At 37.0% G+C, this 13,663-nt stretch overlaps 2 long non-coding RNA genes across 7 annotated transcripts in view; one reads left to right on the top strand and one right to left on the bottom strand.

Annotated features, from left to right (window-relative positions):
* Nucleotides 1–13,663, bottom strand: part of LOC129650188 (uncharacterized) — a 47,271-nt gene that overhangs the window by 2,453 nt on the left and 31,155 nt on the right. The window lies entirely within an intron of this gene.
* LOC129650186 (uncharacterized) overlaps nucleotides 1–13,663 on the top strand; it is a 36,600-nt gene that overhangs the window by 13,706 nt on the left and 9,231 nt on the right. For 2 of the 6 annotated variants that reach the window (XR_008713663.1, XR_008713658.1), the window contains exon 3: nucleotides 9,559–9,719. The exons of the other annotated variants lie outside the window; for them this stretch is intronic. This is a non-coding gene — a long non-coding RNA (uncharacterized LOC129650186). The remainder of the gene's footprint in view (nucleotides 1–9,558; nucleotides 9,720–13,663) is intronic. 6 annotated transcript variants of the gene reach the window in all.

The following is a 13,663-nucleotide window of genomic DNA, read 5'->3' as shown; positions in this document are numbered from 1 at the left end:
ATGGATGGGGTAAGGGCAAGTGTCACAAAGCTTTCCTGCCATTTTTGAACCACCTCTTCCTGGATTCAATATGCATCTCGTTGTTGTAAACTTTTGGCCGATTTCTTTTTTTAAGATAAACTCAAAGAACCCTCCCCCCACACACACCCACACACACACACATACCCAGAAACAGTATAATCAAACTCTCAGAAGCCAAAAGACAAAGAGAGAATCTTGAAAGGAAAAAGAAATGTATTACAAAGAAGGGATCTCCAATAAGATTAATAGCTAATTTTTTATCTGAAACCATGGGAGCCAGAGGCCAGACATTTAAAGTGCTGAAAGAAAAATTAACAACAACAACAAACAAAACTGTCAACCAAGAATTCTATATCTGGCAAAAATGTTTTCAAAAGTTAGGAGGAAATTAACACATTCTCACATAAACAGTTCTCACATAGACTTCCCTGTGGCTCAGACGGTAAAGCGTCTGCCTACAATGCAGGAGACCTGGGTTCAATCGATGGGTTGGGAAGATCCCCTGGAGAAGGAAATGGCAACCCACTCCAATACTCTTGCCTTGAAAATTCCATGGATGGAGGAGCCTGGTGGGCTAAAGTCCACGGGGCCACAAAGAGTCGGACATGACTGAGCAACTTCACTTTCACTTTCACATAAACAAGAGCTGAGGGAGTTTGTTAAAACTTCCAACAAGTACCCTATAAGAAATGCCAAACTGAATCCTTCAGGTTGAAATTAAAGGACACTAGACAGTAACTCTGGAGAAGGAAATGGCAACCCACTCCAGTGTTCTTGCCTGGAGAATCCCAGGGACAGGGGAGCCTGGTGGGCTGCCGTCTATGTGGTCGCACAGAGTTGGACACAACTGAAGTGACTTAGCAGCAGACAGTAACTCAAAGCTGTTTAAAGAAATAGAGATCTCCAGTAAAGATAAATACATGGGCAAATATTAAAGCAACTATCATGTTATTGGCTTGCAATGCCACTTTTTATTTCTTACATGATTTAAAAAACAAATGCATAAAGTAAGTATAAATCAATGGTATTGGGCTCACAAAGTATAAAGGTGTAATTTGTAACAACAATAAAGAGGAGGAATGGAGCTGCAGAGGAACAGAGTTTCTGTAAGCTATTGAAGTTAAGTTAGTTTCAATTCAAATTATATTGTTTTAACTTTCGAATGGTAAATAATGACAGAATTAAGTTCTTCTTCATTAGTAAATTTTGAGAAGTGAATTAAGCTCTCCAATAAAAAGATAAACATTGATAAACAAAGTTAAAAAAATCATGTCTACAACTGTCTACAAAAAACTCACTTGACCCAAAAACACAAGTTGGTTGATAGTTAAAGCATGGGATAAAATATCCCATGTAATTATAGCCAAAAATGAAAAAAAAAAAGCAATACCTGGAATAGCTATGCTATATCACACAAAATAAACTTTAAATCAAAACTGTCACAAGAGGCAAAAGGCACTATATAGTGACAAGTTCATTCCATCAAAAAGATATAACAACTATAAAAAATGTACCAAACAACCCCCAAATATATAAAGCAAACTTTGACAGAATTGAAGGAAAAAATAGATAGTTCTGAAATAACAGTTGGAGATCAATACCTTGCTTTCAGTAATGTATAACACATCTAGACAGAAGATCAAAAGAGAGCTGGGGGACTAAATAACACAATTAACCACCTAAACCTAACAGAGACGTATAGATCACTCCACTCAATAAAAGAAGAATACACATTTTTTTCAGGTACACATGAAACCTTCTTTAGTAGAGACCATACGTTAGGCCACAATACAAGTACCAAAACATCTTAAGAAATTGAAATCATACAAAGAATCTTTAGCCACAGTGAAATGAAGGTAATAATAGAAATTAATAACAAAATCATTGGTAGCCATTTCCCATTATGCTTGCTACACATGATCTAAAGCAATGAAGGGAAAAATATAACTTTTAGAAAAGTGGGAAAGAGGATATATCATTGGCACAGAGTTTGTGCTTTTCCCATGGCAGGGATTGAAGCCTGCACACAAAAACTAGAGAGTAGCCCCCCACTCACTGCAACTTTGTTGTGCAAATTCAATCCCTGGTCTGAGAAGATCACATATGCCACAGAGCAACTAATCCCATGTACTGCAAATACTGAGCCCACAGGCCACAGCTACTTAAGCCTGCATGCCCTAGAGTCCATGCTCTGCAACAGAAGAAGCCACTGCAATGAGAAGCCTGCACACGAAAACTAGAGCATAGCCCCCACTCACTGCAAATAGAGAAAGCCCACTAACAGCAATAAAGACCCAGCACAGCCAAAAATAAAATAAATTTCAAATATAAAAATAAATTATATGAATACACACATATACATATGCACACACATACCTACAATACATTTCACTTTTCCAAAATCAATTCAGGGATATGCACATTTATTGTATATTAGAGGTAAGGCGAGAAATGAGTGTAACACTCTCACAGGTCTAGAGGCTAGAAGTCTGATAAGTTGTCAACAGGGTTGATTTCTTCCGAGATGTCTCTTCTTGGTTTGGAGTTGCCATATTTTCCTTTTGTCTGTGTATCATCTTCTCTCTGTGCATGTCTGGTCCTAATAGTTTCAGAAATTAATCGGGACAGGATGCAGTTGGATATTTTTAGTGAAATTCCCACACAAGGGAGGAAATTAGGTCCAGAAACTTCAGCCATGTTTCCATGAAGAAGGCCAACAAAAGAACAAGAAACATTGTCATCCTTTTGATTCAGTGATCTTTCCTACAGCACTACAAGAATCAATTTTAAGAAGCTTAGTGTTTTCCAAATATTTACCAAAGGACTCTGCAGGGTCCTCTAATTATATATAAGAGATTTAGTTTCACATTCCAGTCCACTTAAGACCAGGAGTTCCAATTGTTCTTTTGAGGAAATCAAGTGAAAGTCACAGCTGGTAATTTAGGATAGTTTCTTTGGGGCCCAGGCAAAACCAAATACATACAGTAATAATTGTTGTTAATTGCACTTTGAAGATGAATAATCAGGTATCAAAAAGGTGTATAAATTGGGAGAAATTATGATAAAAAAGAAACATGGATCACAAATATTTAATTAATGTTCAATTATTTATGAGTTTACCTTTGGTTAAGCTAATTTTGGTTCTTCTATACAATTTCCAGTTCATTTCCAGAAAGAGACCAGAATAATCAGCTTTCTATACAAGATTTATTGTGTCCCTCTAATTAAAAGCCTACAGTGACTTCTATATTCACTCTACCAATCTTGCCACGAGCAAAAAATAGCCATTATATTTTGTCTTGAATTAGATACCCAACCATATTTCACTTAGCTCATACTATTGTAAGGGGGAAAGAGAGGATGAGATGGTTGGATGGCATCCCCGACTCGATGGACATCAGTTTCAGCAAACTCTGGAAGATAGTGAAGGATAGGGAAGCCTGCTGTGCTGCAGTTCATGGGGTCACAAAGAGTTGAATGTGACTTAGTGACAGAACAACAACATCCTATGGGAAGCACTGTGAAGGCAGATTCTACAGTCTTGTCTTGTATCCTCTACAGAATCAAACCAAGGGACTCACACATAGTTCAGTTCAGTTTAGTTGCTCAGTCGTATCCGACTCTTTGCGACCCCACTCATCGCAGAACGCCAGGCCTCCCTGTCCATCACCAACTCCCGGAGTTCACCCAGACTCACGTCCATCGAGTCATCCAGATATCTCATTCTCTATTGTCCCCTTCTCCTCCTGCCCCCAATCCCTCCCAGCATCAGAGTCTTTTCCAATGAGTCAGCACTTCGCATGAGGTGGCCAAAGTACTGGAGTTTCAGCTTTAGCATCATTCCCTCCAAAGAAATCCCAGGGCTGAACTCCTTCAGAATGGACTGGTTGGATCTCCTTGCAGTCCAAGGGACTCTCAAGAGTCTTCTCCAACACCACAGTTCAAAAGCATCAATGGTTCGGCACTCAGCCTTCTTCACAGTCCAACTCTCACATCCATACACGACCACAGGAAAAACCATAGCCTTGACTAGACAAACCTTTGTTGGCAAAGTAATGTCTCTGCTTTTGAATATGCTATCTAGGTTGGTCATAATTTTCCTTCCAAGGAGTAAGCGTCTTTTAATTTCATGGCTGCAGTCACCATCTGGAGTGATTTTGGAGCCCTCAAAAATAAAGTGACACTGTTTCCACTGTTTCCCCATCTATTTCCCATGAAGTGATGGGACTGGATGCCATGATCTTAGTTTTCTGAATGTTGAGCTTTAAGCCAACTTTTTCACTCTCCACTTTCACTTTCATCAAGAGGCTTTTGAGTTCCTCTTCACTTTCTGCCATAAGGGTGGTGTCATCTGCATATCTGAGGTTATTGATATTTCTCCCAGCAATCTTGATTCCAGCTTGTGTTTCTTCCAGCCCAGCATTTCTCATGATGTACTCTGCATATAAGTTAAATAAGCAGGGTGACAATATACAGCCTTGACGTACTCCTTTTCCTATTTGGAACCAGTCTGTTGTTCCATGTCCAGTTCTAACTCTTGCTTCCTGACCTGCATACAGGTTTCTCAAGAGGCAGATCAGGTGGTCTGGTATTCCCATATCTTTCAGAATTTTCCATAGTTTGTTGTGATCCACACAGATAAAGGCTTTGGCATAGTCAGTAAAGCAGAAATAGATGTTTTTCTGGAACTCTCTTGCTTTTTCCATGATCCAGCGGATGTTGGCAATTTGATCTCTGGGTCCTCTGCCTTTTCTAAAATCAGCTTGAACATCAGGAATTTCACGGTTCACGTATTGCTAAGGCCTGGCCTGGAGAATTTTGAGCATTACTTTACTAGCGTGTGAGATGAATGCAATTGTGCGGTAGTTTGAGCATTCTTTGGCATTGCCTTTCTTTGGGATTGGAATGAAAACTGACTTTTTCCAGTCCTGTGGCCACTGCTGAGTTTTCCAAATTTGCTGTCATATTGAGTGTAGCACTTTCACAGCATCATCTTTCAGGATTTGAAATAGCTCAACTGGAATTCCATCACCTCCACTAGCTTTGTTCGTAGTGATGCTTTCTAAGGCCCACTTGACTTCACATTCCAGGATGTCTGGCTCTAGGTCAGTGATCACATCATCGTGATTATCTCAGTCATGAAGATCTTTTTTGTACAGTTCTTCTGTATATTCTTGCCATCTCTTCTTAATATCTTCTGCTTCTGTTAGGTCCATACGATTTCTGTCCTTTATCGAGCTCATCTTTGCATGAAATGTCCCCTTGGTATCTCTAATTTTCTTGAAGAGATCTCTAGTCTTTCCCATTCTGTTGTTTTCCTCTATTTCTTTGCATTGATCACTGAGGAAGGCTTTCTTATCTCTTCTTGCTATTCTTTGGAACTCTGCATTCAGATGCTTATATCTTTCCTTTTCTCCTTTGCTTTTTGCTTCTCTTCTTTTCACAGCTATTTGTAAGGCCTCCCCAGACAGCCATTTTGCTTTTATGCATTTCTTTTCCATGGGGATGGTCTTGATCCCTGTCTCCTGTACAATGTCATGAACCTCAGTCCACAGTTCATCCGGCACTCTATCTATCAGATCTAGCCCCTTAAATCTATTTCTCACTTCCACTGTATAATCATAAGGGATTTGATTTAGGTCATACCTGAATGGTCTAGTGGTTTTCCCTACTTTCTTTAATTTCGGTCTGAATTTGGTAATAAGGAGTTCATGGTCTGAGCCACAGTCAGCTTCTGGTCTTGTTTTTGCTGACTGTATAGAACTTCTCCATCTTTGGCTGCAAAGAATATAATCAATCTGATTTCGGTGTTGACCATCTGGTGATGTCCATGTGTAGAGTCTTCTCTTGTGTTGTTGGAAAAGGGTGTTTGCTATGACCAGTGCATTTTCTTGGCAAAACTCTATTAGTCTTTGCCCTGCTTCATTCTGTATTCCAAGGCCAAATTTGCCTGTTACTCCAGGTGTTTCTTGACTTCCTACTTTTGCATTCCAGTTCCCTATAATGAAAAGGACATATTTTTGGGGTGTTAGTTCTAAAAGGTCTTGTAGGTCTTCATAGAACCATTCAACTTCAGCTTCTTCAGCGTTACTGGTTGGGGCATAGACTTGGATTACTGTGATAAATGAATGGTTTGCCTTGGAAATGGACAGAGATCATTCTGTCATTTTTGAGATTGCATCCAAGTACTGCCTTTCGGACTCTTTTGTTGACTATGATGGCTACTCCATTTCTTCTGAGGGATTCCTGCCCGTAGTAGTAGATAAAATGGTCATCTGAGTTAAATTCACCCATTTCAGTCCATTTTAGTTTGCTGATTCCTAGAATGTCTACATTCACTCTTGCCATCTCTTGTTTGACTACTTCCAATTTGCCTTGATTCATGGACCTAACATTCCAGGTTCCTATGCAATATTGCTCTTTACAGCATCGGACCTTGCTTCTATCACCAGTCACATCCACAGCTGGGTATTGTTTTTGCTTTGGCTCCATCCCTTCATTCTTTCTGGAGTTAGTTCTCCACTGATCTCCAGTAGCATATTGGGCACCTACTGATCTGGGGAGTTCCTCTTTCAGTATCCTATCATTTTGCCTTTTCATACTGTTCATGGGGTTCTCAAGGCAAGAATACTGAAGTGGTTTGCCATTCCCTTCTCCAGTGGACCACATTCTGTCAGATCTGTCCACCATGACCCACCCGTCTTGGGTTGCCCCATGGGCATGGCTTAGTTTCATTGAGTTAGACACATAGTTAGAGCTGGAAAATATTTGTTTGGTGTTCCTATTTTTAACCTTTACCACCAAGACTTATCTCTACAGTCTCCAAAGAAGAAGACCTTCTTGCCTTGCATTTTCATATTGGCTAGGAATGTGACAGGAAGAACTGAGAAGTAGCCATAGTCTGCTAGTGGCTGGAGCAGCCAGCAGAAATAAATCATCTCTGGAGATATTGTTGCTTTCAAAAGATACAAAAAGAGGAAGTCCTAGAGTCTGAAACATTTTTGCATAATTAAATTCGATAAAGAGATCTCTCTGATGGTCCAGTGGCTAAGACTCCCTCCCAGTGCATAGAGCCCAGGTTTGATACCTGGTTAGGGAACTAGATCCCACACACCGTAACTAAGAGTTTGCATGTCACAACTAAAGATACTGCATACCACAACAAAAATAAATTTAAAAATAAATAAAATAAAATTCCATAAGAACCTAGAAATCCAGATGTAGAATAGTGACATATTAAATAAGCTGCTATATTCATGCAATGAAAACATGTACAGACATTAAGAAGAATGAGATATTCTTTTTTATGAGATATTATTTTCTCTTGTCACTGAACTCATAAGTGCTTCAAAAACAGTGTTCAATAATTGTTTTTATTTAACATTATATTAGGCACCTTCATCTTGTCTGGCATGTATTGCCTATGTTACTAAAGTTTTATTATTTACCTCTTTCTCTTATATAATTACTTCTTATTGTGGAAGTATTCATATATCCCTATTATTATTTATTTTAAATTAGAAATGAATATTGATTTTTACAAAATATCTTTGGGGGATGTTTCAAATGATTGTATAGTTTTGTTTTCTTTTGACCTTGTTATATGGTAAATTATACTGTTATTTTATATTATGCTATTTATTATATCTTGTAATATGTTAACTATATCACATTTATTATATTATAATTAAAGTAGCATTTTGGTTCAGAAATAGAAGAAACATCCAGTGGAACAGGATGCACCTTAAATTAAAATTAGATTCAAGAGCATAAAGGAATTGAGATGATAATAAAATTGGCATTTTTGGATCAGTAGCAAAAATCATTCAACAAAAGTGGGAAAATATGGCTAATCATTAAGAAATTCTAGATATACCAACTAGTTTTTAAAAAATGACACTGTAAAAGCATCAGTAGAAACCTGGGAGACTTGAAATAGATTATTCATGAAGAATACCTTTCTAAGCTACAAAGAAAAAAGGATACATTTAAATTATATAAGAATTAATTTTTCTTCATGGCAAAATGTACTACAAGAGTCAGAAAAGAAACAAAAGAAATTGGGGAATATTTTACAAATAGATTTGCTTTCTTTACATCTTCTGAGAGAAGCACATGTTTCTTCTTCTAACCTGTAATGTGAGTGTTTATCTATAATGTAAGTGTATGGTTCCTTTCCTTTAACCTATAATGTGAGCACTAAACTATATTGTAAGTGCATGGTTCTTTTCCTTTCGTCTATAACATGAGTGTCAATACAGAGCTCTGTTTCCAAGTAGTCTTTGGATGGTTTCTGTCCTGGTCCCATCAATGACCAACCACACAAACCTGCAAATGTTACCTTACTTTCCTGGGTATTAAGAGTATTACCTAAGTAATGGAAGCAAAATCGAAACTTCTCCCATGAATAATAAAAGGTTTAAAGGAGCAAATATATAAACCACTTAGGACAATGCCGAATACAAGGAGGATCAATATAGGTACTTAACCAATTTTTTAAAAAGACAAATGAAAGAAATAAAATGTGGGTGATTTAAATTTATATATTACTGACATTAAACTACTTTTTCATTCATTGAATGACCTAACTTGGTCATGCTTTTTCTCATTTTAGTGAACTGAGCCAGCTGATATAATAGTTTAAAAATTTGCTTTTATATTCACAAGTAAATTTGACCTATAAATTTCATTTTCCTTACTGTGCTATCCTATTTTCAGTAGCAAGATTATATAGACTTTGTAAGATGAATAAAGGAGCATTTTTCTTTTGCAACTCTTTAGAAGTTTTTTCTTTATTAATATTGATGTTATCTGTTTATAGAAATTTGATAGAATTCACTTCCCAAATGATCTGATATTTTCTTGGTAAAAGATTCTAAACTATTGACTTAATTCCTTTACTGGTTAAAGAACTCCAGTTATATACTTCCTCTTGTGTCAGTTTTGGTAAACTTTAGGAACTAGGAAATTGTCCATTTTACATAAATGTTCAAATTTACTGGCATTTCATATATTCTCTGTTTGACTCCTCTGCTAGAACATTTTTCAGATTCTTTCTGTAGCTTATTTGTTTGTTTTTCGTAATCAAAGTGATTGTTTTAAAATCTTTTCAAAGAATATCATTTTGACCTACTAAATCCCCTCAGTTTTATACTTTTTTCTGTTTTATTAAGTTCTGCTCATACCTCTATTTTTTTCCAACATTCTCAGGGTTTATTGTTTTACTCTTCTGATGTCAGTTAAAATACTTGGTCATTAATTAAAACAAATTTTTTTGGTTTTATAAATACTTAAACATTTCTGAGGATTTCAGCTTAGTGTAAGTATCTAAGGGTCAGCTCCTCCACATTGTCACTGGTCTAAGGCGGAGCTCTTCCTTAGCAATGAATATATCAACTTCCTCCCCGCTAGACTTTCTGTGTTTTGCTACTTCTCACTTTTCTTTGGAGCAAAGCCCTTAAATATTATAAAGTTGTTGTTGTTTAGTTGCTCAGTCATGTCTGACTCTTTTGTGACCCCATGCACTGTACCTTCCAGGTCCCTCTGTCCATGCGATTTTCCAGGTAAAAATACTGGAGTGGGTGGCCATTTCCTTCTCCAGGGGATCTTCCAGATCCAGGAGTCAAACCTGCATCTCATGCATTGACAGGAGGATTCTTTACCACTGAGCCACCAGGGAAGCCCCGACTGTAGAGTTAGTAAGTCTTTAAAATAGTATGTGTTTTTAAAGATCAGTCTACTTATACAACTAGGCAGAATATCTGATCTGCCATATTTTAAAAAACAGTATAATTTCACTCTTCTCCATAATTAATCTGTTTTAAACAATCTTTGAGTTTTTACCTTTATCAATGACATGTATTTTTAATTTTTTAAAACAGATTCTACCCAGTCTTATAAAATATCCTTAAGTTCTAGTTTTATGTATATATTTCTCCCTTGCACTTGGTAATTTCAACATCCAATGGATGGCCTTGGGAATCTAACTCTAGTATTGACTGCTTTTGCTGATTCTCTCACATTGTAGCTGATTTCCTCATTATTGTGTAAGTTTAGCTTATGAGCTCATGTTTAGCTAAACTTTATCTGTGGGACCCTTTAAGCCAGGGTTGAAGTTCTACCTCTCCAGAAAGGATTTAGTTTTGTGTTTGGAATGCTACCCCTTTGGAAGCACTTTAATTTGGGGGCTTCTATTTGCAGAACCACAAACAAATTTACAACCCAAACACTGTGAACACAGGTCTGGGGTTCAACATTTTCAGGATTTCCTACTTGTTTCCTGCCTAGAGTAGAGGCCAAGATAATTTGGTCTTTGTTTCCCTTTCCTCATAGATACTTTTCCTCCTGGCACACCCTTTCATTACAGGTGAAGCGAGGGACGGGTTTAGTTCTAACTTCCCATCTAGTAGGGATGGACTCCTATCTCCTGCCTCCCATGTGGTCACAACCATTAAAACCAAGTCTCTAAGTCAGTAAACTATGGCTTGTGTCTCAAATCCAGAGAGCTGCCTATTTTTTACAGCTTATGAGCTATGAAAAATGTTCACATTTTTAAGTGATAACATTTTAATGGTTATATAAATACCTAATATATATGTATGCGGGCTCCCCTGGTGGCTCAGATGATAAAGAATCCACCTACAAGCAGAAGATCCAGGTCCAATCCCTGGAAAAGGAAATGGCATGGCAACCCACTCCAGTATTCTTGCCTGGAGAATCCCCATGGACAAAGGAGCCTGGCAGGCTACAGTCCATGGGGTTGCAAAGAGTCAGACATGGCTGAGCAACTAAGCACAGCACAGCACCTAAATAATATCCCCAATTTTGCCTCTTTGGTCCACAAAGCCTTAAATATTTGCTATTTGGCTCCACAAAATGAGGTTTTCCAGCTTGTGTTCTAGGCTATCAAAATCTTAAATCCACTCTTAATATAACTTTAACTCTCACAGCTATGCACCACCCTTCATTCGTGGGTCATGGACATTTCTATTACACACCTCCAAAATCAGCCATGTACTTGAAAATAAGATTTTTACATTTAACTTAGCATACCTAACTGTTTTCTTTTAGGAGAGTTTTTCAAATACTCTTGCCCCCCCATATGTTTCATAGCCTAACTTATAATGGCAAAAATTAAAACAACATTCAACAAAGGGGAATTGTTCATAACACTTACAGAAACACATGCAGTAGAAAACTATAAAGAGTTATTGAACCAGTGAGACATAACTATTTTTATTCTTAGAGAACTATGTTTATTTTAGTCCCTTTTTTTAAATAAGTATATTTCTGTATTTATATACACATAATTTGTATGACATTTATATAAACATATGAAACATACATACATTATACACATATATGAAAACATTTATATTTATATACATACACAGGAATATAATCATATATATATACACACACACACATTGAACTGAAAACTGGTATTATACATATATATCATATATAAACGTGTATATGTACATGTTTAAAAAAATAGTTGAGAGATATGCAAGTATGATTTAGATAATGTTCAAAATTTTTAAAGTAGTTATGTGTAGGTAGTAAGATTATAGCCCATTTGATTTAAAATATTGTTTATTTTACATCAGTTGTTATGATGAACAGATTCCTACATAATAAAATTTTAAGTATACATACCTACTTGTATGCATAACATAATGCATGTTATATAATTAAAATGTATAAATATGTTTATAAATGCATATATTTATATTATATAATTGTCTTAAAATACATTATATTTTATTGTATAGAATATATTAAACATATCATTATAATAACTGTATATTTATATGTGTCCCATCACTCAGTCATGTCCAGTTCTTTGCAATCCCATGGACTGTGACCCATCAGGCTCCTCTGTCCATGGAATTCTCCAGGCAAGAATACTGGAGTGGGTAGCCATTCCCTTCTCCAAGGGATCTTCCTGACTCAGGGATCGAACCCACATCTCTTGCATCTCCTTAACCTGCATTCTTTACCACTGTACCATCTGGGAAGCCTGAATATTTATATATTTGATATAATTATTTTATAGTCAATGTTATATATCACACTAATATCATGAATATATTATATTAATAATATATTATATACTTGTATATGTTATACATAAATATTTAATATAATTGTTATACATCAATGTAAATATTAATATATTACATTTATATAGCAATATGTTTATTTATAATATTGGCATATTTGTATAATATTTAATAAATATATAGCTAATTGCTCTCTAAAGCCATCTGCTACATGAAGTAGAATGAGACCAGGAATACAACCAAAGCAAATTCTAAAACTTTCAGATTACTTATATTCATTTATATCTCATTTTCCTAGAATCCACATCTGGCTATTAAAGAGCACACATAGAAAAATCACCAAAAAAGTGCCCAGGTGAACATAGAATCATTTATTTATTGGAACCTCAAAGGAAATGCCCCTATCAAAGAGCCAAAAGCAAAGCTTGAAGCACCCAGTAAAAGTCAATTCAAAAACAAGCTTTTACACTTAATCTTGAAAAAGGTACATTCCCAAGATACCCCCTGCATCAACCACCAATGCTCACTTGGCAGTAAAAACAAATCAAAACAAAGCAATATCATTTATGTAACAACAAGAAATTTAAAACAATACTTGTTTTACTAAAAGAAAAAGGTAGCTACTTAATATATTTTCTGCTTGAAAGAAAGGAATTGGGAAGTGGGCACAAGACCTAATAGGAAAGAAAAAGGAAAATAAAATTTTCCAGTTTTTCAACCAAGCCATCTTCAGCATCCATTTCATCCCAAGACCACCAAGCCAGTGGGGAGGCTTTTTCCTCCTTTCCTTTTCTTTCCATAAAACTGATTATGACAAGCATGGATTAGTCCATTGGATTAAGGAGTGTTGTTGACTTCATGTCTGAAGGGGCTGGGGGTAAAGTACTGAAGTTGTGGAAGCCTAAATGTAAATGTCTTCATGAATATCCATATGGCAGAGAGGAAGTTGACCCATCATAGATGAGCCAAAGAAGAATGAAAAGTGAAAGTGTTAGTCACTCAGTCATGTCCAACTCTTTGTGACCCCATGGACTATAGCCCATAGGCTCCCCTGTCCATGGAATTCTCCAGGCAAGAATACTGGAGTGGGTTGCCATTTCCTTCTCCAAGGTATCTTCCCAACCCAGGGACTGAACCTGGGTCTCCCACATTGCAGGCAGACTTTTCACCAACTGAGCCACCAGGGAAGAATGAGTACTGGGAAGGGTAGTTGTTCCCTTCTCCAGGGGATCTTTCCAACCCAGGGATTGAACCCTGGTCTCTCGCATTACAGGCAGATTCTTTACGGACTGAGCCACCAGGGAAGCTCCAAAGAAGAATAGTTGGATTTTATTTTATGTATCCTTACTTTCCTTTCAGTTCAGTCGCTCAGTCATGTCCAACTCTTTGTGACCCCATGAACCACAGCAAGCCAGGCCTCCCTGTCCTTCACCAAATCCCAGAGTCTACAGAAACCCATGTCCATTGAGTCAGTGATGCCATCCAACCATCTCATCCTCTGTTGTCCCCTTCTCCTCCTGCCCTCAATCTTTCCCAGCATCAGAGTCTTCTCACATGTGTCAGCTCTTCCCATCAGG

Source organism: Bubalus kerabau, chromosome 4, assembly GCF_029407905.1.
Source record: "Bubalus kerabau isolate K-KA32 ecotype Philippines breed swamp buffalo chromosome 4, PCC_UOA_SB_1v2, whole genome shotgun sequence".
NCBI classification, from domain to species: Eukaryota; Metazoa; Chordata; class Mammalia; order Artiodactyla; family Bovidae; genus Bubalus; species Bubalus kerabau.
This window is presented reverse-complemented; position numbering and strand designations above follow the sequence as displayed.